This window comes from Triticum urartu, chromosome 2 (genome assembly GCF_003073215.2).
Source record: "Triticum urartu cultivar G1812 chromosome 2, Tu2.1, whole genome shotgun sequence".
In the NCBI taxonomy this organism is placed as follows: Eukaryota; Viridiplantae; Streptophyta; class Magnoliopsida; order Poales; family Poaceae; genus Triticum; species Triticum urartu.
The window spans coordinates 308926187-308951770 of NC_053023.1; the positions used below are offsets into that span (position 1 = coordinate 308926187).

At 43.3% G+C, this 25584-nt stretch overlaps 2 long non-coding RNA genes across 5 annotated transcripts; both read left to right on the forward strand.

Annotated features, from left to right (window-relative positions):
* The first annotated feature begins 3278 nt into the window (after window positions 1–3278).
* On the forward strand, window positions 3279–7310 carry LOC125537123. 2 transcript variants are annotated; one of them, XR_007295610.1, is made up of 3 exons: window positions 3334–5827; window positions 6674–6911; window positions 7014–7310. It is a non-coding gene; the product is annotated as an uncharacterized LOC125537123 (long non-coding RNA). The 2 variants fall into 2 exon arrangements; XR_007295611.1 differs by lacking the exons at window positions 6674–6911; window positions 7014–7310 and adding an exon at window positions 5907–6257 and having other exon boundaries at window positions 3279–5827.
* A 3401-nt stretch (window positions 7311–10711) lies between these two features.
* On the forward strand, window positions 10712–13720 carry LOC125537124. Of its 3 annotated transcripts, XR_007295614.1 has the most exons (5): window positions 10712–11026; window positions 11116–11300; window positions 11419–12072; window positions 13053–13117; window positions 13498–13720. It is a non-coding gene; the product is annotated as an uncharacterized LOC125537124 (long non-coding RNA). The 3 variants fall into 3 exon arrangements; XR_007295612.1 differs by having other exon boundaries at window positions 10713–11026; window positions 11116–12072; XR_007295613.1 differs by lacking the exon at window positions 11116–11300 and having other exon boundaries at window positions 10714–11026.
* Window positions 13721–25584: the final 11864 nt, after the last annotated feature.

Here is a 25584-nt window from a genome sequence, read left to right on the forward strand (position 1 = left end):
GACCGGCGCCGGAGTAGCGGTGAGGGGCGGCGCCGGGTGGCGGGCGGCGCGGAGGAGCCACGGAGGGAGGCGGCGGCGCAAGCGGTGCAGGCGGGCGCGGTGCGGGCCGTGGGAGCCCCGCACGGGCCGAGCGGGCCGGCGGCAGGAGGAGGCTGGCGGTGCCACGTGGCGCCCTGTGGTTGGGCGCGGGCGGTGGCGCGGCGTGTCCGGTGGCGGACGGACACGTTCGGCGCGGAGAGGGGAAGGTAGGTTAGGGTTTCGCCCGGATTTTTTTGGGAAGGAGGTCTTTATATAGGAATAGGGGGAGCTAGGAGAGTCCAAATGTGGTGCGGTTTTCGGCCACGCGATCGTGATCGAACGCTCTAGATGATGGAGAGGGTTTTGGGACAAATTGGAAGGGTGTTGGGCTGCAACACACACGAGGCCTTCTCGGTCCCTTGGTTAACCGTTGGAGTATCAAACGAAGTCCAAATGGTACAAAACTTGACAGGCGGTCTACCGGTAGTAAACCAAGGCCGCATGGCAAGTCTCGGCCCAATCCGGAAATGTTTAACCCCCACACACGAAAAAGAGGAAGAAAGGACCACCGGAGGAGATAGGAGCGCCGGAATGCAAAACGGGCAACAGGGAAAATGCTTGGATGCATGAGACGAACACATATGCAAATGCAATGCACATGATGACATGATATGAGATGCATGACAACGACAACAACACACGGAGACCAAAAACCCGAACCGGAGGAAAAAATAACTTAGCGCCGGAAACGGCAAGAGTTGGAGTACATATAAGGTAAATTACATCCGGGGTGTTACAACACCATGATGAATATGAGATTGATAATAATGTTTGCAATAATATCAAAAGTGGGTTTGAGAGTGTCAACTTTAGATCCCACATATTTGGATAACATTCAATATTATGAAGTTTTTGATAAAAGTGGGTATGGAGAGGTCATGACTTTATTTTATGATAATCCCACTATTTTGGAAGAGTGTCAACTTTGCATGCATGTGGATCATGAAGAGAAAATTTTATGTGATATCTATATTGTTGAATTTTATTATTATCCTACATGTAATTCTTATGAGAGAGGAAAATATGGTTGTAAAAATTTTTGTGTCACTACATTACCTCTCGTTATGTTGAGATTGCTATTGTTTTTTTCTCCTTCCTTGCATATGCTAGTTTTTGCTTGTCTTGATAATTTGTTTGCTTATATAATGCCTATGCATAGGAAGTATGTTAGACTTAGATGTGGTTTTCATATGCTTCATGATGCTCCCTTCGTGTTTCAATTGATATATTTCATTTTCAGGACATTTGAAGAACTTTTATTTTTGGGGTATTTTTATTGCAAGGATGATTCAGAAAACAGACAGAAAATACTATTTTTGCTTTATTTAATCTAAATAACAGAAAGTAAAAAGAGGGTACAGAGAGTTGTGCTTTCTAACTTCATCCATCTCATACTCATCAAAAGGAATCCACTAACAAGCTTGATCAAGTCTTGTTAACAAACTCTTTCCGAATGACATGAAACTGGATAATTTTCGAATAACACTAGGTTACCTCGACAGGGATATGCGTCCCCAATAGTAAGAATATCATATTTCTTCTTGACAGCAGGAAGAGGGAATTCAAAACCTCCAATAGTAATCGTTGAAATTTTTCCAATAGAATTGATACTGTGGACTTGAGGTTGTTTCCTCGTAAAGTGTACCGTATGATCATTACCATTAACATGAAAAGTGACATTGCCTTTGTTGCAATCAATAACAGTCCTTGCAGTATTCAAAAAGGGTCTACCAAGGATAATCGACATACTATCATCCTCGGGAATATCAAGAATAACAAAGTCCGTTAAAATAGTAACGTTTGCAACCACAACAGGCACATCCTCACAGATACCAACAGATATAACAGTTGATTTATCGGCCATTTGCAAAGATATTTCAGTAGGTGTCAACTTATTCAAATCAAGTCTACGATATAAAGAGAGAGGCATAACACTAACACCGGCGCCAAGATCACATAAAGTAGTTTTAACATAGTTTTTTTAATGGAGCATGGTATAGTTGGTACTCCGGCATCTCCTAGTTTCTTTGGTATTCCACCTTTAAAAGTATAATTGGCAAGCATGGTGGAAATTTCATCTTCCGGTATCTTTCTTTTATTTGTAACAATATCTTTCATATACTTAGCATAAGGATTCATTTTAAGCATATCTGTCAAACACATACGCAAAAAGATAGGTCTAATCATTTCAGCAAAGCGCTCAAAATCCTCATCATCTTTTTTCTTGGATGGTTTAGGAGGAAAAGGCATGGGGTTTTGAGCCCATGGTTCTCTTTCTTTACTGTGCTTCCTAGCAATGAAGTCTCTCTTATCATAACGTTGGTTCTTTGATTGTGGGTTATCAAGATCAACAATAGGTTCAATCTCTACATCATTGTTATTGTTAGGTTGAGCATCAACATGAACACCATCATTATCACTAGGTTCATGTTCATTACCAGATTGTGTTTCAGCATCAGAAATAGAAATATTATTGGGATTCTCAGGTGTGTAAACAATAGGTTCACTAGAAGCATGCAAAGTCCTATCATTTTTCTTTTTCTTCTTCTTAGAAGGACTAGGTGCATCAACATTAGTTCTCTGAGAATCTTGCCCAACTCTCTTAGGGTGGACCTCAGGATACAAATGTTCCTGAGTCATTTTACCCCCTCTAGTCATAACTATAACAACATTATCATTTTTCTTATTATTTAATTCATTAAGCAAATCATCTTGTGCTTTAAGCACTTGTTCTACCTGAGTGGTAACCATAGAAGCATGTTTACTAATAAGTTTAAGGTCACCTTTAATTCTAGACATATAATCACTCAAGTGTTCAACCATATAAGCATTACGTTTCAATTGTCTACCAATATAAGCATTGAAGTTTTCTTGTTTAACAATAAAATTATCAAACTCATCCAAGCATTGGCTAGCAGACTTATTACTGCGAATATCACCTTCATCAAATCTATAGAGATAATTTACCTTTACTACCTGTGTGTGACGCCCGGATAATTAAGCTATAATAAGCACACACTAATGGTGCCATGTCATCGCAATTAATTTTCTAAAAATCACTTTGATCCAAACCCAAGTAATTCAAATTTAAAGTACAACTCAAATATTTACATCCTCAAACATGCAAACAAAATAATTCATAATCTCTCCCTATTAATCTTTACCTACTAATAAAGCAGCTATTGCTTCTGGTCGTCCGTCATTAATACTTTTGCAAAAAATCCCTTGAAGCTCACACAAATCAACCCGCAGTCCAAATCGAATCGGTACAAAGGAAAAAAAATAAATGCAGCCATGCTCTGCCTCACGGCGCTCCGCCCCGCGCCACACACCTCCGGCCATGCCCCGCGCGCCGCCGGCGCCTCCCGCCCCGCCCCCCACCGCCTCACCACGCGCCGTCGACCGCCTCCTTCCTCTCCCAATCCCATCTCCTCCTCACCCGCGGCTTTCTTCGCGGTTCACTGCTCCCCTCGTCACGACCTCGCGGGAGGCAGAGGATGGGAGGGTGCGGCGCTCGCGGGCCGATCTGCGCCGCCAGGACTCGCCCGACCCGCGGGACGCTCGATCCGGTGACGCACCAGTCGCCGGTCGTCGGCCCGGCCGACCGACGACGGAGATCGCAGCACCCTGCACTATCATTCTGCCTCAGCCCATCCTTCCTCGATGTGTGCTGCCTGGGAGGGCTCGCGCTCGCCGCTCGACCAGAGCCACACGGCCATCCGGTCGTCGTTGCACTCGCCGCCCCCTCTGCTCCTCCACCTCAACTTCGGACGCACGTGTATTTCTGTGCCCACCCCATGCTACCAGAGGAAACCGCGTGCTAGTCTCTCTGGATGACTTTTATTTTCTGCTGAGGATCACGAGTTTGCACAGTTTCATGATGTCAAATTACTGCATATGTGGTGCTTCTTGTCAATAGGGATAGAATTAGCTGGTCATAGGTTGTGGATGTTCTTAGTTATTTTTTGCACACAAGGTGTTTGGGTGTTTGTCCGAGCCTGTTTCAGTCACAGATCCTTGAGGTTAACTCCCACATGAATACATCATGAGAATAACTCTCCTTCCATATGATTCAAAAAATGGTATGATGGTGGAACTCAACCGGGTTGCTAGACTAATGTGGCGTTGGTGCGTGCATCTGGATGTACGTCAGTGTTCACAGCCAGAGGAAGTGGGTTGTTGCAGGCAGAGGCGGATTAGGATGAGTATGTCACGATTAGAAGAGTTCTCTTGATCTTTATCGGAAAAATTGATAGTTTCCTTGATTTGTTTTGGTCTAGATTAGCAAAGCAGTGCACTGATATTTGTTTTGTGGTGTAGGAGCTTCAAGACAGCAGGGGCAGCAGGCTTCGCTCAACATATTCATCTATGATTTTCTCCCTGATTTTGAAATTATTTGGCCCCTATAGTTCCCTTGAGAAAAATCAGAGTATTTATGGACTATGTTCTATGGGTTGACAAATTTGATTGCAGGGCTGGCAAAGTAAGTGCAGTGTCACCGTTGCACATATATTCAGGGCCACATCAAATTTCAGTCAGAAGAACATGACCAGGCAGGGTGCTTCATGCAGTATTGGGAGTGAGAAAGTTTGATGTATAATCAGTGTCGCCTCCACTCTGCCCCGCCCCTGTGCTTTTTCCTCGATGGAAATGCGGGCCACCATGCCGCTCACTTCACGTGCAACCACTTCATCTCCAACCTGTCGTTGGAGAGCATTGCAGACCGAGCGGACAAACGACGAGGTGTAGCAGCACAACCTTGCCTCTTCCCCTTACTCTCCTTCACAAGCGAGCCAAAGACACCCCAAGTTGTGGCAACCATCTGAGGCCAGCCTTGCTTGGCATACATGGCTGCATACATGTGATGGGAAACATGCATGGAAGCTTGGGCCTGGATATGCAATTATGCCTTCCTAAGTTTTACTGATGCAATTTCTTTTTGAAAGAGCCCTGAAATCATTTACCCTTTTGCTCCTGAGAATTGTTTACCATTGTGAATTGTATCAATGGTCGAAATGGTCAATTAACGACATAGACCGAGATACCATAAAACCCCTTCAGTAGATCGACTGAAATATGAACATTATTGGCCCAAAGTTACAGGATTGCACCAATTAATTGCTAACCTCTTGGTTTTAATGATAATTGTTCTACCATGTGTTTTTCTTCTACTAGCATCCCATCCACAATGTCAGTTGGAATTATATATATATATATATTCTGCGAGATGTGTTCAAATCTCTGTATTTTTCCATGATATTAACAATTTTTCTTTGAATGTTTAAGTGAACGTTCTCTAAAATTTCATTTTCAGTTAAGTCTGGTCTTTCTTTGGGTAATTTATATAGTAAGGTCTGCAAGAATTGAATGCAGATCCACTATTCCCCCCCTCTGTATTTACTGCAATGCATATTTACTTGGAGCTAGCATCACATACTGTATGTCAAGTGCCAAGTCAGTTTTCACTAAATACAAATTAAAAAATATATATATGAACCTTTTCATTAGCTTTGGCTGCACGTTTCTGGATAATGTCAATATCAATATTTGTAAGTACTCTTATGAACTCATATGATGCATCTCCCATTTTTTTATCTGCAAGGTACCTGACATAGTGTTTGGACAGACTTATTTCTGGTAGTAACTTCTCCATTGTGAAACTACTTTCCACTACAGTAGCTTGCGGACAATGTGGGCTACTACAAGACCGAGACCTGCATTAAAAGATGATTACATTTAGGAGTGAATGGTAAAGAAGGTTTTGATTTTGTTTAAATTGCAGTATATGTTTGAAAATTATTCATTGATGCTCAAAGAATATCCTGTAGATGATTATGTGGAAAATAGTTCATCCTGCACAGTTTTCTCGGCAAGCTGGAACTTCCAGTTATACTGGTTGTATATTTATGGGTTATAGACTTATAGTTGAAATTTTCAAATGATTAGATATTTTTGTAGTTGTAGTTGAATTATACAAGTGCCTAAAAACTGAAGTCGGCATTTCTTCACTAGAAGCTATGTTCACTAGCTTGATTTCTCCTATGATATGTAGAATTTTTATTTCCGGTACATTGTTGTAGTTTCCTTTTTTGCTGTAGCTGCTTATCTATCAGAGTATCTATGCATGTGTGGGTTTATGTTTCACTAACTGCCCTATAAATAATCTGAATTTCTTTCAATCGATTGATTGTTTTGTAATTTTCAATCCATGTCCCACAACATAGTTCCTCGACACCGGGTCAATCCTGGTTTATGAAAAAATCAGGAGTCTGAACCATGCAGTCTACTCATAGTGAACCACAGTTCTGAACCATGCATTCTTAACCCGGTCAACCATGTTTTGCCCGTGGTGAGCCATGGGGTCTGAACCATGCTGCCTGAACCAGATCGACAGTATATCTCCGTAGGTTGTTGAAATATGAGTCGGACCATGTCTTAAGGTTGTGGAAATGTGAGACGAACTAGGAAGTGAGAACTATGAAAAAAAATCACATCAGGAGCACAGTCGTGGATAGTGATCAGCATATTATTATTCTAGGTGACCCAATATTCTTGGTTATAATGGAGGACTAAAGAGGGTCCAATTTATGTACAGGTGAAGAAAATCACCAAAATGGAAGGAGTTCTGTATTATGATCTATTACAATGTGCTTGAAGCAATACAGAACCATGATTATACTTAGTATAGTACAAACTAAATGTACAATACAGACTTCCAAGTAGAATCTTTGGCCTGCAGCTCACCTGTTATCTGTCACTTCAGAGGTTACTTGGGTGGGACAACCAATGTATAGATAAGAAATGCCGAAACGAAGATAATCACCCCTACTAAGGTAAATATTGGGCTTGTTCACAACATCAAGTTAGACCTCTCAGCTCTTTTGATTGGATCGACTTCTTCTGACAATGGATACTCAATGCGCCGTGGGTTACAGGTCACATATTTGTTCGGTGAGAACTCTGAGAATAGGGTCTTCTTCCCTTTCTTCTTAAAACTAGACCAAGCCTTATCCCAGTCGGTTGATGATGTATCACCTGAAAAAGTAAGATAAGAGAAATGATTCAACCTGCAAACATGTTTTCATCGTAACCTGTTATAACAAACTATGTGCGACATGACCTTTTTAATCTAACTTCAAAAAGGAACTTCACAATCTACTACTCATTATCCATCAAATTTATATATGTACATCTATACATCTATACATCTATCTCTCCCTAATAATAATTCTCTCCCTAATCTATCCCTAATAATAATAAAGCACATTTTGATTTTGTCGGGTTCACCATCACAATACGCTTTCTTTCTATAAATTTACGCTTTCAGTTTGAATTTAAAACATATGCACGAGATGATACTAAAGTGTAAGAAAAAAAACAGTTTTTTGTCGTTCGAGGCAGGCCCTATTATTTCACGCTGAATTCGCAGCGACAACCTGCGTGGCCCATCTACGCTGGCAAAGACCAAAAAAATTTGTGCCATACATGGGGATCGAACTCACGTCCTCCCACTAAGCCTGTAAGACCGAGACCAATTGAGCTACTATCTTAGAATATTTACTTTTACTAAAGTCTAAGAATATTACTCCCCCCATTCCATAATATAAGAGCGTTTTTGACACTACACTATTTGTGGTTGTGCTACACTATAAAGAACTAGAATTGTATTTATTTATTTTGTCTCCATTGCAAGGTTGTTGGCACATGTTTCTATAAATAGTGTGGATGCAACTTATACATGGTTCATCTTTCATGTAAACGATTTTTGACTCTCGGCATGGAGCCAAATTATGCAGAACTTGAAAACGAACCTTTAAGTAAGTTTACAAAATTTCTGCAAAAAATACTCACGTGCTTATGGATATATACTACATATCACTAGATTATTGATAAAAAATATGCTATGATGCCAGCTAAACAATTTTTTTAAATGAACAGATTATGCTTGCTGCAACGTATTTTAGGTTAGTTTGCTTGCTGCTGCAATTATTATTCTAGGTTAGTTTGCTTGGTGCTATTACTTCATATTTATTGAAATTCAAGAATGAACAAATAATCTAAAGAATGAACTAACAATCAAGAGGTGGTTGTTCAGACAGATCAATGTACTTGAAATCATACCCCATATGTTGATGAAATGAACCAATTTCTTATCATCAGCGAGCGTTGTCCAACGACATGGTTCCTTGATCTGGCAGATTCATAGGAGCCAGCATTTTCTCCCGTTGCAACGCACGGACATCTGTGCTAGTAATAATAATAATAATCTATCCCTAATAATAAAGCACGGATTGACTCCGTGGGTTCACCGTCACAATACGCTTTCTTTCTGTAAATTTACGCTTTCAGTTTGAATTTAAAACATATACACGAGGTGGTACTAATGTTGCCATTGGTATAGATTTGACAAATTACGATTTTTATCCGTCACGGGCTTTGCCCCACATGGGCCGAGATTGCGAGCTGCGACTTCGCCCTTGCATATGGGCCGAGATTGTAGAGGAGCGCAGTAAAAATTAGTTGATTTTCATGGAAGTCGAACTGAAAACCTGCCATTTAATCTCAACGTGCACAACCAACTGGCTAAAGCCAGGCACGCGTTAGCTTATGAATTTCACGTGCTTATGGATATATACTACATATCACTAGATTATTGATAAAAAATACTCACGTGCTTATGGATATATACTACATATCACTAGATTATTGATAAAAAATATGCTGTGATGCCAGCTAAGCAAATTTTTTAAATGAACAGATTATGCTTGCTGCAACGTATTTTAGGTTAGTTTGCTTGCTGCTGCAATTATTATTCTAGGTTAGTTTGCTTGGTGCTATTACTTCATATTTATTGAAATTCAAGAATGAACAAATAATCTAAAGAATGAACTAACAATCAAGAGGTGGTTGTTCAGACAGATCAATTTACTTGAAATCATACCCCATATGTTGATGAAATGAACCAATTTCTTATCATCAGCAAGCGTTGTCCAACGACATGGTTCCTTGATCTGGCAGATTCATAGGAGCCAGCATTTTCTCCCGTTGCAACGCACGGGCATCTGTGCTAGTAATAATAATAATAATCTATCCCTAATAATAAAGCACGGATTGACTCCGTGGGTTCACCGTCACAATACACTTTCTTTCTGTAAATTTATGCTTTCAGTTTGAATTTAAAACATATACACGAGGTGGTACTAATGTTGCCATTGGTATAGATTTGACAAATTACAATTTTTATCCGTCACAGGCTTTGCCCCACATGGGCCGAGATTGTGAGCTGCGACTTCGCCCTTGCATATGGGCCGAGATTGTAGAGGAGCGCAGCAAAAATTAGTTGATTTTCATGGGAATCGAACTCAAGACCTGCCACTTAATGGCAACGTGCACAACCAACTGGCTAAAGCCAGGCACGCGTTAGCTTATGAATTTCCTGGGAAATAAGCAGAGCTGCCCCGAGAGTCTAAGAAATAAATGATTTCCTGCAATTAGAAAGACAAGAAAGGAAGGAATAACGCCAAGAAAAAAAAGGCAAATGAAAAAGTTGACTCCACGGGAATGCAATGATTTAATTAGTGCAGCTTGATTGCTTTCCTACTTAAAAGCGGAGATGCAGATCTAAAAAAAGCAAGATGCACGCTGGATAATTATTGTCGCTGATTGCCTTCCTATTTAAAAAGCGGGCATATATATGCATATCACGAAATTAATTAGTAGGAAATCCAACATTAAATTAAATTATTTTATATTTTAACTTTCTGTTATTAATCTGATTTTTAGATAAAATCAAGCTTTTTAATTGTACAATTTTGAACAAAAGTTTCTAAGTTTCATAATTTTCTTCCTTGGTTCCTAATTTTAGCTAATTTTTCCTTTTTTTCCCTTTTAGTAAAACTCTGGCAGACATGATAAGAATTACATTATGTTTAGACTATCAAGAACAATCATTAGAGAGGAAAGTAACCTTTTTTGGTGGGGTGAGTAACCATATTTGTGACTTTTTTAAGATATAGAGTGCACTAGATTTTTTTTCAAATTTTTTTACCTTCTCTATCAATATAGATATAGAATTTGTCACAATTTGGCAGAAGAAGGGGCGCTTTGTGTCGATTTTAAGCAATACCTGGGGTGTGTTGATAATTGAGGAACATTGTTGTGAACCATAGAGTTTGACATTTTATTTGAAATCTAGGAAGTGCTTTCGACTAAGAAAATATTTTTTAAGGTATGCGCATTGGATCAAAGATAATCAGTTATATTTTTAATTGCATGTGATGTGAAAGTATAGGTTTATTTTAACACATTCAAGTGCAAGTGCAACCATATATAAGTTATTTTGTGACAATGTGCGTCCATAGATCTTTGTAAACATTAAATTGTTCATGAGCCATTATATTTTGTTCATAAAATTCTAATTATATTTGAATGCATATTGATTTTGTCTTTCGGTGCAACGCACGGGTATATGTGCTAGTAATATAATTAATAATAATAAAGCACGGATTGAGTCTGCGGGTTCACCGTCGTGGCGTTTTTGCAAAAAGGTCCCTATTGTTTCATATACTCAACCCGCACTCCAACTTAAGTGGCTAACCAGCGAAAACGTTTCGTTCTTCCAAAAACGACCATGTAGTTTATGGTATTTGGCCCGTGCTCCTCTTTTAGGTGCCCAGAGCACACCCGAGCTGGGGCTCTCCTCGATCCGTCCGGGTACGGCGCCGGTGGCGGCGACCGGTCCTCTTCTCCGGCCATCTGCCGCTCTCCTTCCCTTCCCCATCCGCCCCTAAAATTCTCTGGCATCAACCCAGCCTCCTCAATCTCTAGCCCATATCCATGGAGTTCCAGACTTGGATTTCAAAGGGATTCGGCGCCTCGGGAGGATGAACGCCATGGCGGCTACACACACGCGGCGGCAGTGGATTGAAGGATGCGGCAGCAAATCGGCGTGAGCATCCATCTTCTGCTCTCTAAATCTCTCTCTCTCTCTCTCTCTCTCTCTCTCCAACTTCCTCTATCCTCTTGCATCACAAACAGGTGGCGACTCTATCCGACCGAGTGTGGCGTATGTGGTGCCTGTGTTGTGCTCCCGGCGGCCTAGCGTGTGTGCGTGCGGCTGGATATGCGTCTGTGTTCATGTGTGTGGCGCTCTACAGGCAGAGGAAGTGGGTGGTTGCAGGCAGAGGAAGCTGCTAGCTATTGGCAGAGGAGTATTAAGATTAGTATGGCACGATTAGGATACTTCCCTTGATTTCTATAAGAAAAATTGATAGTTTCCTTGATTTGTTTTGTTCTAGATTAGTAGTAAAGCAGTGCACTGATATTTGTTTTGTGGCGCAGGAGCTTGAAGATATTAGGGGCAGCAGGCTTTACTGCAATATATTCGTGTATGATTTTCTCCCCAAATCTGAAATTATTCGCCACCTAAAGTTTAATCCCCTTGAGAAAATGAGAGTATTTATGTACCATGCTCTATGGATGTTGACAATTTTGATTGCAGGGGCTGGCAAAGTAAGTGCAGTGCTTACCGTTGCATATAGATATTTAGGGCTACATCAAACTTCAGTCAGTAGAACATGATTACCAGGCAGGGAGGTTCATGCAGCATTGGAAGTGAGGATGTTTGGTGTAGAATCGGTGCCGCCTCCACTCTACCCCGCCCCACTGCATTGTCCTTGACGGCAATACGGGCGACCTCGCTGCTTGCCTCGCGTGCAACCACTTCATCCCCAACCTGTCGGAAGAGAACATTGCAGACTGGGCGGAGAAACAATGAGGTGTAGCAGCACAACCTTGCCTCTTTCCCTTACTCTCATTTACAAGCGAGCCAAAGACACCCCAAGTGGTGGCACGATGGCCCATCGTGTATGAATGTGCTTCCAGACAAGCTTGCGGCGGCTCAGACCAGACTTGCTTGGCATACATGGCTGCAATGCATACATGTGGCGGGAAACAGGCAGGGAGGCTTGGGACTGGATATGCAATTATGCCTTTGTAAGTATTACTGATGCAATTTGTTTTTGAAAGATCCCTAAGTCATTTACCGTTTTGCTCCTGAGAATTGTTTACTATTGTTAATTGTATCAATTGTCAATTAACGACATAGACCAAGATACCATTGAACACCTTTGATAGATCGACTGAAATATGAACACTCTTGGCCCGAATTTACAACATAGCACCAATTAATTGTTAACCTCTTGGTTTTAATGATAATTGTTCTACCATGCGTGTTTCTTCTGCTAGCATTGCATCAACAATGTCAGTTGTAATTATATATATATAACTTAGAAATTCAGTGTGATATATTCTGCAGGATGTGTCTAAATCACTCTATTTTTCCATGACATTAACAATTGTTCTTTGACTATTTAAGTGAACGCTCTCTGAAATTTAATTCTCAGTTAAGTCTGGCCTTATTTGGGTAATTTATATAGCAGGCTCTGCAAGAATTGGACGCAGATCCACTATTTCCCCCCTCTGTATTTACTGCAATGCATATTTACCTGGCCCTGTGTCACGGGCCCGCACTGCTGCCTTAAGCTCCATGAGATACTTGCCGAGGCAGTTTTTGACCTGCGCCGACAAGCTCGGCCAGGACGTCCTCAAGTCCGACCTTGAGTTTGACACTGACGATTTCGTCCAGCCCGACCACGGTCACTAACCTATTTCTCCTCCTCCCAGAACCTCACCTACTCTTTCAATATTTTTTATGAACTCTGATTCAGTTTGTCCACTATTTGGATATATGTACGCCACTTATAAAATGTAGTTCCTAGAGCATGATATTGTTCCAAGGATCTATGTACTGTAGCAAGATCCTTGAAACTGTTGTGCTCAATGTGTAAAGAGAAGACAAAGCTGTTGATTCTGAGTTATACATGACGTACAGATTAAATAATGGTTTGCATGTTTGGTTTTCCCTCTAAATTTTTTACACATCGTTACAAGGATATCACTTTATTTTTTTATAGGAAAAACGTGCATCTCCGCATCAGAATTCTTTTGTGGTACGTTCTTCGTAAAGATATGCCTCATGGTGAGTTCTGAACATTACTTTTAGCAGTTCACCATACTGTTTGCATCTTTGTCCCAGTGAAGTTTCTCATATGCGAGGCATTGATGATGTAATGTGCAAAGAGCAAGATGTTGATTTCTGAATTATATATTTACATGTCGTATAGGTTAATGTTGATCATTGTTTTCCCGTATGGGTTTTCCTCTGAATTTCATGAAGTCGTTGTATTGAGGTTATCACGTTATCTTTTTATAGGAACAAAGTGTCATCTCCGCATCACAATTATTTTGTGCCACGTTCTTTGTTTAGATATTCCTAAATGCTTACCTGATCCAGTTCTGAACCTTACTTCGACAACCTGTTTTTAGCACTTCATCGTATTGTTTGCATCTTTGTTCCAGTGAAGTATACCATATGCAGTTGAGGCTATCGTGCTGAAGGGTAGGAAGATGGAGGAGCGGATTCTTTTAGCAAGCTGGTAACCTGTTGGTTTGTGAGTAATCTTCTGTATATATTATTTATAGGACTGTTGTTGTGGTGCTGACGACGACAACGAAGTGTGCACATGTTTGGTATGGAGAGAAATTCAGAAGGACAGGGAGAACTCATCTCTTCAGAACTAAAGTACACCTCTGAATCTATTTGTGAGCAATTCTTATGTACTCAATTGGCCTATATACATGTCTGATTTATGCCAATGCAGTTGACTAAACGAGAAACCTCAATGATAAGTAATTCTTTAATCAAACATCTAACTATAATTATGCTTAAGATATTCTAGCTTTCTACATGGTTAAAATTATTATTCTGTTACATCATTATACACTATCCTATAATTTTAAATGGCTAGAAATTTCAGTCTTCTTCTGGCTAATTGTTTTATAAAGTCAAGTGTTAAAGTCACTCTGACGCGGATACGGTATATCCATTGATAGTTTATTAGGCGAGGCGTTGTATTTTTGTTTTGTTTCTTTGGTCTATTTTGTAATGAAAGTTACTCTCAAACTGATGATTCCATGTTTTGGATGACAATCAATCATAAGCATATATATGTTCCAAATCTTCAACCTTCCTTGGTTGACAAATACATTTATTGCACATGTATGTCGTTTAATAAAAGGAGGATTATGATTGATGAAGTTTTTGGTTGGGACGAATCTTACCATCACTTAGCTATAAGTGAGTTTTTTTCGCTGCAATAGCACATGTCCATGCATTAGATACATATGGACATATATTTGTTTTCTTCCGTAGCAACGCACGGGCATATTTGCTAGTATTACTAATATTCAATAGGTATTTGTCATGAAGAAACCCACATCAAATGAATCCTTAAATTGACCCTAGAGATATTTTAGGTGGTCCAACACCATATAAAATTGTAATTTAAAATAAACAATAATTTAAACATTTACAAATAAAATAAAATTTTGTGTGTGGCCTCAAAATGTTTCCTTGAATCTAAGTGCCAACTTTCATTAGTAACAAAACTCATTTGCCCGCTCAATTAAGAGATAACGAGCTATATTATTTAGCAGATAGGGAAAGATTAAAACTATTATGCGCTATGCACTTTAAGCCCAGTAATACAGTGCAACCCAGCCCGCCTAGACTACCTCCTCCCTCGCTACAGAGCAGGAGCATGGCGTGGCGGACATCCACCCCGCCGAGGCCACCGTGTCAACCATCCCATGGGTCCCCGGGGTGGATAAGTGCCTCCCTCGACGCCTCTCTCCCACTGTGAACCCTAGCTCGATCCCCTTCGCTCCCTCACCCTCTACCTCTCCTCCTCAGATCCCCTCCTTCCCAAGCTCCGCCATGGACGTGTCGCTGGCGTAGCCATCGCCGCTGCCCTCCCCGCTGCCGGAGACCGCGCTAGGGGAACCGCCTTCGCCGCCTACTTCGACTACGTGGGCGAGCTCGGGCCGAAAGCCACCCGTGTGCCCGCTGCCTCCCCGTCCTCAACCTCCGTCCGCCCCGGATCGTCGCCGCCTTCTTCGACCCCGGCCACCTCTGCTGCTCCTAAGCCACTTGACGGGCCTCCTTGTGCCTGCTCGGTGAGCACCTCCTCTCCCCTCCCGTTCTTGCGCCGTAGGCCGACGTCCCCGAGTTCGTCCGAGCCCCCCGCGTACGCATACGCGTACGTGCATGCGTGTTGTGTTGCTCCTGTGACGCTGCTCCGTCGTGGTTGCCTGCCTACGCGTCGCGAGCACCACGACCCGCGTCGTCCCTAGCCCTCTCCTCTGCCTTGCCTCGCTGCGCTCGCCTACTCGCCCACACGCGCTCGTGCTCACCGGCGCCCTGCCCGCGTCCGCCCGCTTGCTCTGCTGCTGCACTCGCCCCAGCGCGCCCCTGCTCCTCCCCTCCCATGCGCAGCGCTGTTGCTTCTGCATCTGTTGCTGCGGCCGCCCCGTTCGCGAGCTCCACCGGTCGCAGCCTCGCCTTGTGCGTGCATCGTGTGCTCGCGCGCGTCTCCTGCAGCCACCTGCGCCCATTGCCGCTGCCGCTTGCGCCTGCCTACGTGTGGCTTCGCCCGCGCCCTCGCGTGCCCCGCGCTGCTCTGCTTGTGGCTGCTGTTGCGCCCCGCTCGGCTGCAGTGCCCGAGCCACGCCGTTGCTTACTATACTGCTGATGCTAGTTACTGTAGCGGCTACTAGCTAGCTTTTCTGATTGTATATTGACTAACCCTCTAGACATCCTCTAAACAACGTCTAAACATCTGTTAACTTGGGTGAAATTAATATAAGTATAAAGTATACTTGAAAAACTTCATTTTATCCCACTAGACCAAATCCTTTCGATGCATGGTTTAAATCCTCCAAAAATCACAAAATGCTAAGTTCTGTTAAGTGAAAAAAACCGAAAACAACTTTATTTTCATAGCTACTTTAGAGCTGTTGATGATCAAGCAAATGAACTCTAATTTGGACGAAAGTGCTACTATCTTGTATATGACAGAAAAATGCTCAAAATTGATATAAGGCATATAATCATAGGAGGTACAGATCCATGGTTGTAGCCTTTTGAAAACAGCTAAAAGATGTTTAAAACCGACAAATTCTCAGACTTCGCAAATTTTCAGGAATTTTCAGAATATTGCTAAAACTTCGGAAAATCATAGAAATTAATCCTTAACTTGGATGAAAAAGTTTTCTACATGAAAGTTGCTCAGAATGACGAGACGAATCCAAACACGCGGTCCGTTCATCTGTTACATGCCCCTATCATAGTGAACATGGAACTTTCCCCCTCCGTTTCAACTGTCCGAAAATGCCTAACTTCGGGAAAACATTCATGGATGTTATTCCCCTTCGTCTGTATCAGGTAGCCCTGCGTTAGAACACCCCTAGCGCTGCTTGTTGCCTTGCCATGTTTAGTATTGCACTTGTTTGCTCTGTATTTATTGTTTCTTCCCCCTCTTCTCTCCGGTAGACCCCGAGACCGCTGCCGATGCCGCTGTGATCGACTACGTCGACGACGACCCTTATTCCCTTTCAACGGAGCTTCCAGGCAAGCCCCCCCTTGATCACCAGATATCGCCTACTCTTCTGTCTACTGCTTGCATTAGAGTAGTGTAGCATGTTACTGCTTTCCGTTAATCCTATCCGGATGCATAGCCTGTCATTGTTGCTACAACTGTTGATACGGTACCTGCAATCCTAAATGCTTACTATAGGATGCTAGATTATCATCAGTGGCCCTACATTCTTGTCAGTCTGCCATGCTATACTATCGGGCCACGATCTCGTCGGGTGTTGATCACGGGTATATACTACACATACATACCATACATGTTGTGAGTAAAGTCGGGTCGGCTCATTGAGTACCCGCAAGTGATTCCGATGTTGGGGGCTGAAGGGGCAGGTGGTTCCACCCAGGTAGTGGTGGGCCTGGGTTCCCGACGGCTCCCGACTGTTACTTTGTGGCGAAGTGACAGGGCAGGTTAGGACCACCCAGGTGAGTGGTGGGCCTGGCCCTGGTCGGCGTTCGCGGTTACTTCAAAATAACACGCTTAACAAGATCTTGGTATTTGATCTAAGTCTGGCCACTGGCCTATACGCACTAACCAACTACGCGGGAACAATTATGGGCACTCGACGTCGTGGTATCAGCCGAAGCCTTCGTGACGTCAGCGACTGAGCGGCGCGCGCCGGGCTGGACCGCGTAACGCAACTTCCTTTGTAATGGAGGTTTCTAGGTCTGCTCACCAGCCGCGTACGCAACGTGCAGGTGTGCCATGGGTGATGGGCCCAGACCCCTGCGCCATAGGATTTAGACCGGCGTGCTGACCTCTCTGTTGTGCCTAGGTAGGGCTGCGACGTGTTGATCTTCCGAGGCCGGGCATGACCCAGGAAAGTGTGTCCGGACAAAGGGGATCGAGCGTGTTGGGAAATGTGGTGCACCCCTGCAGGGAAGTAAAACTATTCGAATATCCATGATCATTGGTAACAGGACGACTTGGAGTTGTACCTTGACCTTATGACAACTAGAACCGGATACTTAATAAACCACATCCTTCCAAGTGCCAGATACAACCGGTGATCGCTCTCTCACAGGGCGACGAGGGGAGGATCATCGGTTAGGATTAGGCTACACGATGCTACTTGGTGAACTTACCATCTACTCTCTTCTACATGCTGCAAGATGGAGGTGGCCAGAAGCGTAGCCTTCGATAAGGACTAGCTATCCCCCTCTTATCCCGGCATTCTGCAGTTCAGTCCACATATGATACCCTCATTTCACTTGATACCAATGCATACATATGTAGTGTAGCTCCTTGCTTGCGAGTACTTTGGATGAGTACTCACGGTTGCTTTGCTCCCTCTTTTCCCCCTTTCTATACCCGATTGCTGCGACTAGACGATGGAGCCCAGGAGCCAGACGCCACTGTCAATGACGACTACTACTACTCGGGAGGTGCCTACTACTACGTGCAGCCCGCTGACGACGACCAGGAGTAGTTTAGGAGGATCCCAGGCAGGAGGCCTGCGCCTCTTTCGATATGTATCTCAGTTTGTGCTAGCCTTCTTAAGGCAAACTTGTTTAACTTATGTCTGTACTCAGATATTGTTGCTTCCGCTGACTCGTCTATGATCAAGCTCTTGTATTCGAGCCCTCGAGGCCCCTGGCTTGTAATATGATGCTTGTATGACTTATTTTATTTGTAGAGTTGTGTTGTGATATCTTCTCGTGAGTCCCTGATATTGATCGTACACGTTTGCGTGTATGATTAGTGTACGATTGAATTGGGGGCGTCACAAGTTGGTATTAGAGCCGACTGCCTGTAGGAATCCCCCTTCCGCACTCCTTGGCCGAAGTTGAGTCTAGTCATTGAAAATCTTTTACTAACATGGCTGTGTGTCTTATGGGCCCACGTCGCCATTGGGTGGTATTAGGATCTTTTATTCGTCGTCTATACTCTGGGACTCTGATCTCTCTTCTATTTGGGTTAAATAAATTTTGCTAAATCTAACATTAGGGTCTCGTGATCACTTTCACCCGAAGAGCAACTTATTACCGATGATCGTGTGTTGCACCAGAAGATTCCGAGAATACTCCATGATGTTCTCTCGAGACTTTGTGCCATCGCTTTTGCAATTTCCATCCATCGATAAACCTCTATGGAAAACCACATACACTTGCCATAAATACAAACATTCCCCGTTGCTCTTGTTATTACAAGATGCCCCGAAATACTCTCTGTTGTCCCGAGAATCCTTTGAGCTTACTACCATGTTGTTCTTTGCCACATGAATACCCCTACGGATAATTTCTCACACTTACCGGGGATTCGTTCATCCCCAGTTATTCAGGTGTTTTTTAAAAAATATTTGAAATACCATTCGAACATCCGAAAATCCTCAGCAGCATATTGCCCTTGAAATTCTTGCTTACTTACATTATGGTTAATCCCATAAGTCTAGTAATCTTATTGGCATCCTTTGTCACTATCATCTTGAGTCCGTTGATTCAATATGTTGCGAATGCCAGCAATCCTCAATCAGATCCTAGAATTCATCCTTCTAGCTCAGGCGTCATTTTAAACATGAGTTGGATCTCGACCAATCAAATTGCCATCGATTGTACCCCTAAGCTTGCCCAACTTATCCATCCTTCATCAGAGCAATTGCTTCTGATCCCTTGATATGGAGATCATAATTCATTTGCATTTGAGCTTTGAATTAGTCTGTTGTTTCTATAATCCCATGCCTTTGCATTGTTTCTTCTTCTGGCTGAGTACCTCTACTTACATTAGATCCTTTGCGGTCCGCTAGATCCTTTGGTGGATTATTATCTGACCGTTCTTGCATATTCTCAAAACCTGGAGTTCTTTCCTTGATACACAAGGCCATTGGTAAATCATATTCTCTGATTTGGCCAACCATGCTCTGCTTTTCGAGCTGGTGATATTTACTCTTGAAGCTTGAGGTATATGTTTCTAAGATGCCCCGATGGGTTGAACCTATACCTTCCCTAAAAACCGTATGAACCTGAAGGTTTTCACAAGTCATACCCTTCTGGTGTTTTACCAGATAAGTTTCTACCATACAACTTCTTCGAGGACGAGAAGTGAATGAATGGTCATGCATTGGAGAAGTGGGAGTCAACCTTGAACTTGTGTTCATGCCCATGGAAACGATGTAGATCTTAGCATTAAAGCTTCTCTTAAATTAATTATTCCCTTGGTATAAGTTCATCTTATATCTGGGATCTGGCCTTTTGCAATCATGGTTCCGACCATGCTAACGTTATTCAATATATTTGAAAGGAAACCATTCCATTGCCTCGTCTATTTTGACAAGATTAAAGTATCTGCTATCGCAAGTCTATGATACAGATCAGTTTCTATTCCGATCTACCTCCGAGTTTCACCTCTGTTATCTCGAGAATATCACCAAACTACATAACTGCTTATGAGTCTTCATCCAGTATTGCTTCTCACCGATTTCAGAATTCCCTCGGGTTTGGGTTGTCCTCAACCGAGAACACCAAATAGTGAATCGAGTCCGCACTCCGATTCAATAACTCTAAGTAATCTACATTGCTTATGAGTTTACTAATCCTTCAAGTCATTCATAGCATGATCGGCTATATCATTATCGTACATTTTTTAACTGTGCTACCTGGTCCTTCTTCCCGGAGCACAAATTTCGACGGTGAGCTAATCTTACGTCGATCTTCCTCGTCATATCATTTCTCCTTGAATAGCAAACTTGATTTCGAGTTTGTGTTGTACCCATGGTTCCAATAACCTTTTGCTTCATCATTCCTTTGACTTGATGTCATCGTTGATCAAATACATTTTCATGAAATCTCTCGACAAATGTGTCGTGATCATAGTCAGCATTCCAAACTCTTCCAGGATATCAATTGAATTCATAATGAGAAAGACCATCCTTGCCCTCGATGATAAGTGTTATCATCGACCACTCTACTGTCTTCCCTCCAACACAAACTTGTTCGCGTTTTGTGTTATACCTTGAGTTCCTTGCTATCCAGCAATTGATCTTCTTTACCTTGGAGTATTACCATATTTTATGTCAAGAATGTTGTGAGAATTTCACCACCTCTCGAAAATTCTTGTACAAGTGATACTTATCACCATCACCATTCTTTTCTTGGTCCCCGTGTTGTTTATAACCGGGATACCAACAGGTGAACGGTGCTGTTTGGATTCTGCCCTTCTATCAACCTTATTGCTTTGGAGTTGATGGTCAACATTACATCCTTAGGCCATTGATTATTGAATCACCATTCTAACATTGATTCTGCTACCTAAAGCCCATATTTCGGGTGCACCCTTCAACCAATGTTAATTGTGTATGTTTTCCTCGAGTATACATCATTATATCATTTGATCTGGCAAATGTTATGTCCTTGTTCATATAATTGTGGAAATCCATCTTTTTGAAAATCTCAATGAATTGGCGCCGAGTCCATCAGCCACCTCCTCACCCTCTCCTTGATTTAATGATGAACTCTTGTTTCAGAACTCGCTTCCATAGTTCATTTCTCGAGGATCTTACAATGTCATCTCGACAATTTGTGTTGCACTTTTACTTCTCATGCATCTTGAGTCTGAGGTATCCTGACACCAATCAGATCTGAATCTCGGTCAGATATGATGGTTGGGACTTATTTCCAAGAGTTATAACATTGGTCCTTATATATCGGTAAGGTGATGTCATGCCTATCACCCCTGGCTGGAGGACCTATTGTTATAGTTCCCTTTTTAGCAAGCTTAGCGATTCTTCCATGAGGAAATCGTCAGACTTATTTTATAAGTTGTTCTTGATGAATCCTTTGTGTATGCAAAGTCCGACCTTTGCTTGAAGACCATGTCAAAGCTATATCGAGGCATGTATGCGGTACTCCTATCATCAATAAGAACATTTAAAGCACAATGCCACATTTTCCTTATCAATTATCCAAACATCTTTGTTTGGTTTATGTCATGAAATTCCTCTCCCCTTACCTAAATGGTTTTCTACTTCTATCCTATCATGGATATCATGCTCTGTTTGTCCTTGGGAAGGATATACCCTTGAAATATGTTTTTAAACACATATTCCCTTTCCATTGTTCTGTTAATTTAATAATCATATTATCCTTTCTATTGTTTGGTTTAACCTTTCTTGAGGTCTATATGATCGAAGCAGTATTATTCTCCTGCTTATGTAAACACCTCGGTGTACAATTCTGTCAGCAAGACCCTGTTACTATTGTTGATGACATTCTGGTAGCCATCGATGGATGAGAACTTTGCCTATTGGTCCGCCTCGTTCTACGAGCAGGAAAATGGTTCTCTTCGTCCCTCGCCCTTGGTACCGGTGTTGTTGCCGACATAACTGACATTCTACCCTCTGACATGCCTTGCTATCATGATCGTGCAAGATGTCACCGCTCCTCCTACTTTTAACCAACATGGTGGGCCCATAACCCACAGGTCCCAGGATCGAAACCTGACTCTCCTGTACACCCCTGCTGCCAAAGATATTCCTCGCGCTTGGCTCCGTATGTAAGTCACGGGCCACCTTCGTAGTGGTCTATTCTGGTATTAGACACAAGATTCATTCTTCGACACCTTGAACCCCTTTCACTCTGTTTCAGACATCGAACGGTTGTTTATCCTCTTGGAACTCCTTATTGTACCTTCTTACTTTGCTCTCAATGTCTTTTATTTGTTCAACTCGAGAGATACTCATCTGTTCATTCATGGGATACCCCCAGACGATTACCCCTTATAGCATTCTATCCTTGTCGAGGTGCCCCTTACCTATTTGTAAGTATGATGGAGTTCCCGAAGGAAGGAGGCTGACTTCATCATGATGACCTGAAGCAGAGAAATTAAGACATCAACATAAGGGATCAACTTCTTCGAGAAGAGCAAGCAAGACCGAGAAGACCCGATAGATTCGATACCAAACATTTCCCCCTTACACTACCTCTTAAATCTCGGGACGAGATTTCTTATAGTGGAGGAGAATTGTGACGCCCGAATAATTAAGCTACAGTAAGCACACACTAATGGTGCCATGTCATCGCAATTAATTTTCTAAAAATCACTTTGATCCAAACCCAAGTAATTCAAATTTAAAGTACAAGTCAAATATTTACATCCTCAAACATGCAAACAAAATAGTTCATAATATTACTAATATTCAATAGGTATTTGTCATGAAGAAACCCACATCAAATGAATTCTTAAATTGACCCTAGAGATATTTTAGGTGGTCCAACAACATTTAAAATTGTAATTGAAAATAAACAATAATTTAAACATTTACAAATAAAATAAAATTTTGTGTGTGACCTCAAAATGTTTCCTTGAATCTAAGTTCCAACTTTCATCAGTAACAAAAATCATTTGCCCACTCAATTAAGAGATAACGAGCTATATTATTTAGCAGATAGGGAAGGATTAAAACTATTATGCGCTATGCACTTTAAGCCCAGTGATACTGTGCAACCCAGCCCGCCTAGACTACCTCCTCCCTCGCTACAGAGCAGGAGCATGGCGTGGCGGACATCTACCCCGCCGAGGCCACCGTGTCAGCCATCCCATGGGTCCCCAGGGTGGATAAGTGCCTCCCTCGACGCCTCTCTCCCACTGTGAACCCTAGCTCGACCCCCTTCGCTCCCTCACCCTCTACCTCCCCTCCTCGGATCCCCTCCTTCCCGAGCTCCGCCATGGACGCGTTGCTGGCATAGCCATCGCCGCTGCCCTCCCCGCTGCCGGAGACCGCGCTAGGGGCACCGCCTTCGTCGCCTACTTTGACTACATGGGCGAGCTCGGGCCAAAAGCCACCCGTGTGCCCGCTGCCTCCCCGTCCTCAACGTCCGTCCTCCCCAGATCGTCGCCGCCTTCTTCGATGCCGGCCACCTCTGCTGCTCCTAAGCCACTCGATGGGGCTCCTTGTGCCTGCTCAGTGAGCACCTCCTCTCCCCTCCCGTTCTTGCACCGTAGGCCGCCGTCCCCGAGTTCATCCGAGCCCCCCGCGTATGCATACGCGTACGTGCGTGCGTGTTGTGCTGCTCCTGTGCCGCTGCTCCGTCGTGGTTGCCCGCCTACGCGTCGCGAGCGCCGCGACCCGTGTCGTCCCTAGCCCTCTCCTCTGCCTCGCCTCGCTGCGCTCGCGCTCACCGGCGCCCTGCCCGCGTTCGCCCGCTTGCTCTGCTGCTGCACTCACCCCAGCGCGCCCCCTGCTCCTCCTCCCGTCCCACGCGCGACGCTATTGCTTCTGCATCTGTTGCTTCGGCCGCCCCGTTCGCGAGCTCCACCGTTCGCGACCTCGCCTTGTGCGTGCATCGTGTGCTCGCGCGCGTCTCCTGCAGCCACCTGCGCCCATCGCCGCTGCCACTTGCGACTGCCTACATGTGGCTTCGCCTGCGCCCTCGCGTGCCCCGTGCTGCTCTGCTTGTGGCTGCTGTTGCACCTCGCTCGGCTGCAGCGCCTAAGCCATGCCGTTGCTTACTGTACTGCTGATGCTAGTTACTGTAGCGGCTACTAGCTAGCTTTTCTGATTATACATTGACTAACCCTCTAGACATCCTCTAAACAACGTCTAAACAGCTGTTAACTTGGGTGAAATTAATATGAGTAGAAAGTATACTTGACAAACTTCATTTTATACCACTGGACCAAATCCTTTCGATGCATGGTTTAAATCCTACAAAAATCACAAAATGCTAAGTTCTGTTAAGTGAAAAAAAACCAAAAACAGCTTTATTTTCATAGCTACTTTAGAGCTGTTGATGATCAAGCAAATGAACTCTAATTTGGATGAAAGTGCTACTATCTTGTATATGACAGAAAAACGCTCAAAATTGATATAAGGCATATAATCATAGGAGGTACAGATCCATAGTTGTAGCCTTTTGAAAACAGCTAAAAGACGTTTAAAACTGAGAAATTCTTAGACTTAGCAAAATTTCAGGAATTTTTAGAATATTGCTAAAACTTTGGAAAATCATAGAAATTAATCCGTAACTTGGATGAAAAAGTTTTCTACATGAAAGTTGCTCAGAATGACGAGACGAATCCAAACACGCGGCCCGTTCATCAGTCACATGCCCCTATCATAGTGAACACGGAAATTTCCCCCTCCGTTTTAACTGTCCGAAAATGCCTAACTTCGGGAAAACATTCCCGGATGTTATTCCCCTTCGTCGGTATCAGGTAGCCCTGCGTTAGAACACCCATAGCGCTGCTTGTTGCCTTGTCATGTTTAGTATTGCACTTGTTTGCTCTGTATTTATTGTTTCTTCCCCCTCTTCTCTCCGGTAGACCCCGAGACCGCTGCCGATGCCACTGTGATCGACTACGTCGATGACGACCCTTCTTCCCTTTCAGCAGAGCTTCTAGGCAAGCCCCTCCCCCTTTGATCACTAGATATCGCCTACTCTTCTCTCTACTGCTTGCATTAGAGTAGTGTAGCATGTTACTGCTTTCCGTTAATCCTATTCTGATGCATAGCCTGTCATTGTTGCTACAACTTTTGATACGGTACCTGCAACCCTAAATGCTTAGTATAGGATGCTAGATTATCATCAATGGCCCTACATTCTTGTCAGTCTGCCATGCTATACTATCGGGCCGTGATCACGTCGGGTGTTGATCATGGGTATATACTATACATACATACCATACATGTTGTGACTAAAGTCGGGTCGGCTCGTTGAGTACCCGCAAGTGATTCCGATGTTGGGGGCTGAAGGGGCAGGTGGTTCCACCCAGGTAGTGGTGGGCCTAGGTTCTCGATGACCCCGACTGTTACTTTGTGGCGAAGCGACAGGGCAGGTTGAGACCACCCAGGTGAGCGATGGGCCTGGCCCTGGTCGGCGTTCGCGGTTACTTCAGAATAACACGCTTAACGAGATCTTGGTATTTGATCTGAGTCTGGCCACTGGCCTATACGCACTAACCAACTACGTGGGAATAGTTATGGGCACTCGACGTCGTGGTGTCAGCCGAAGCCTTCGTGATG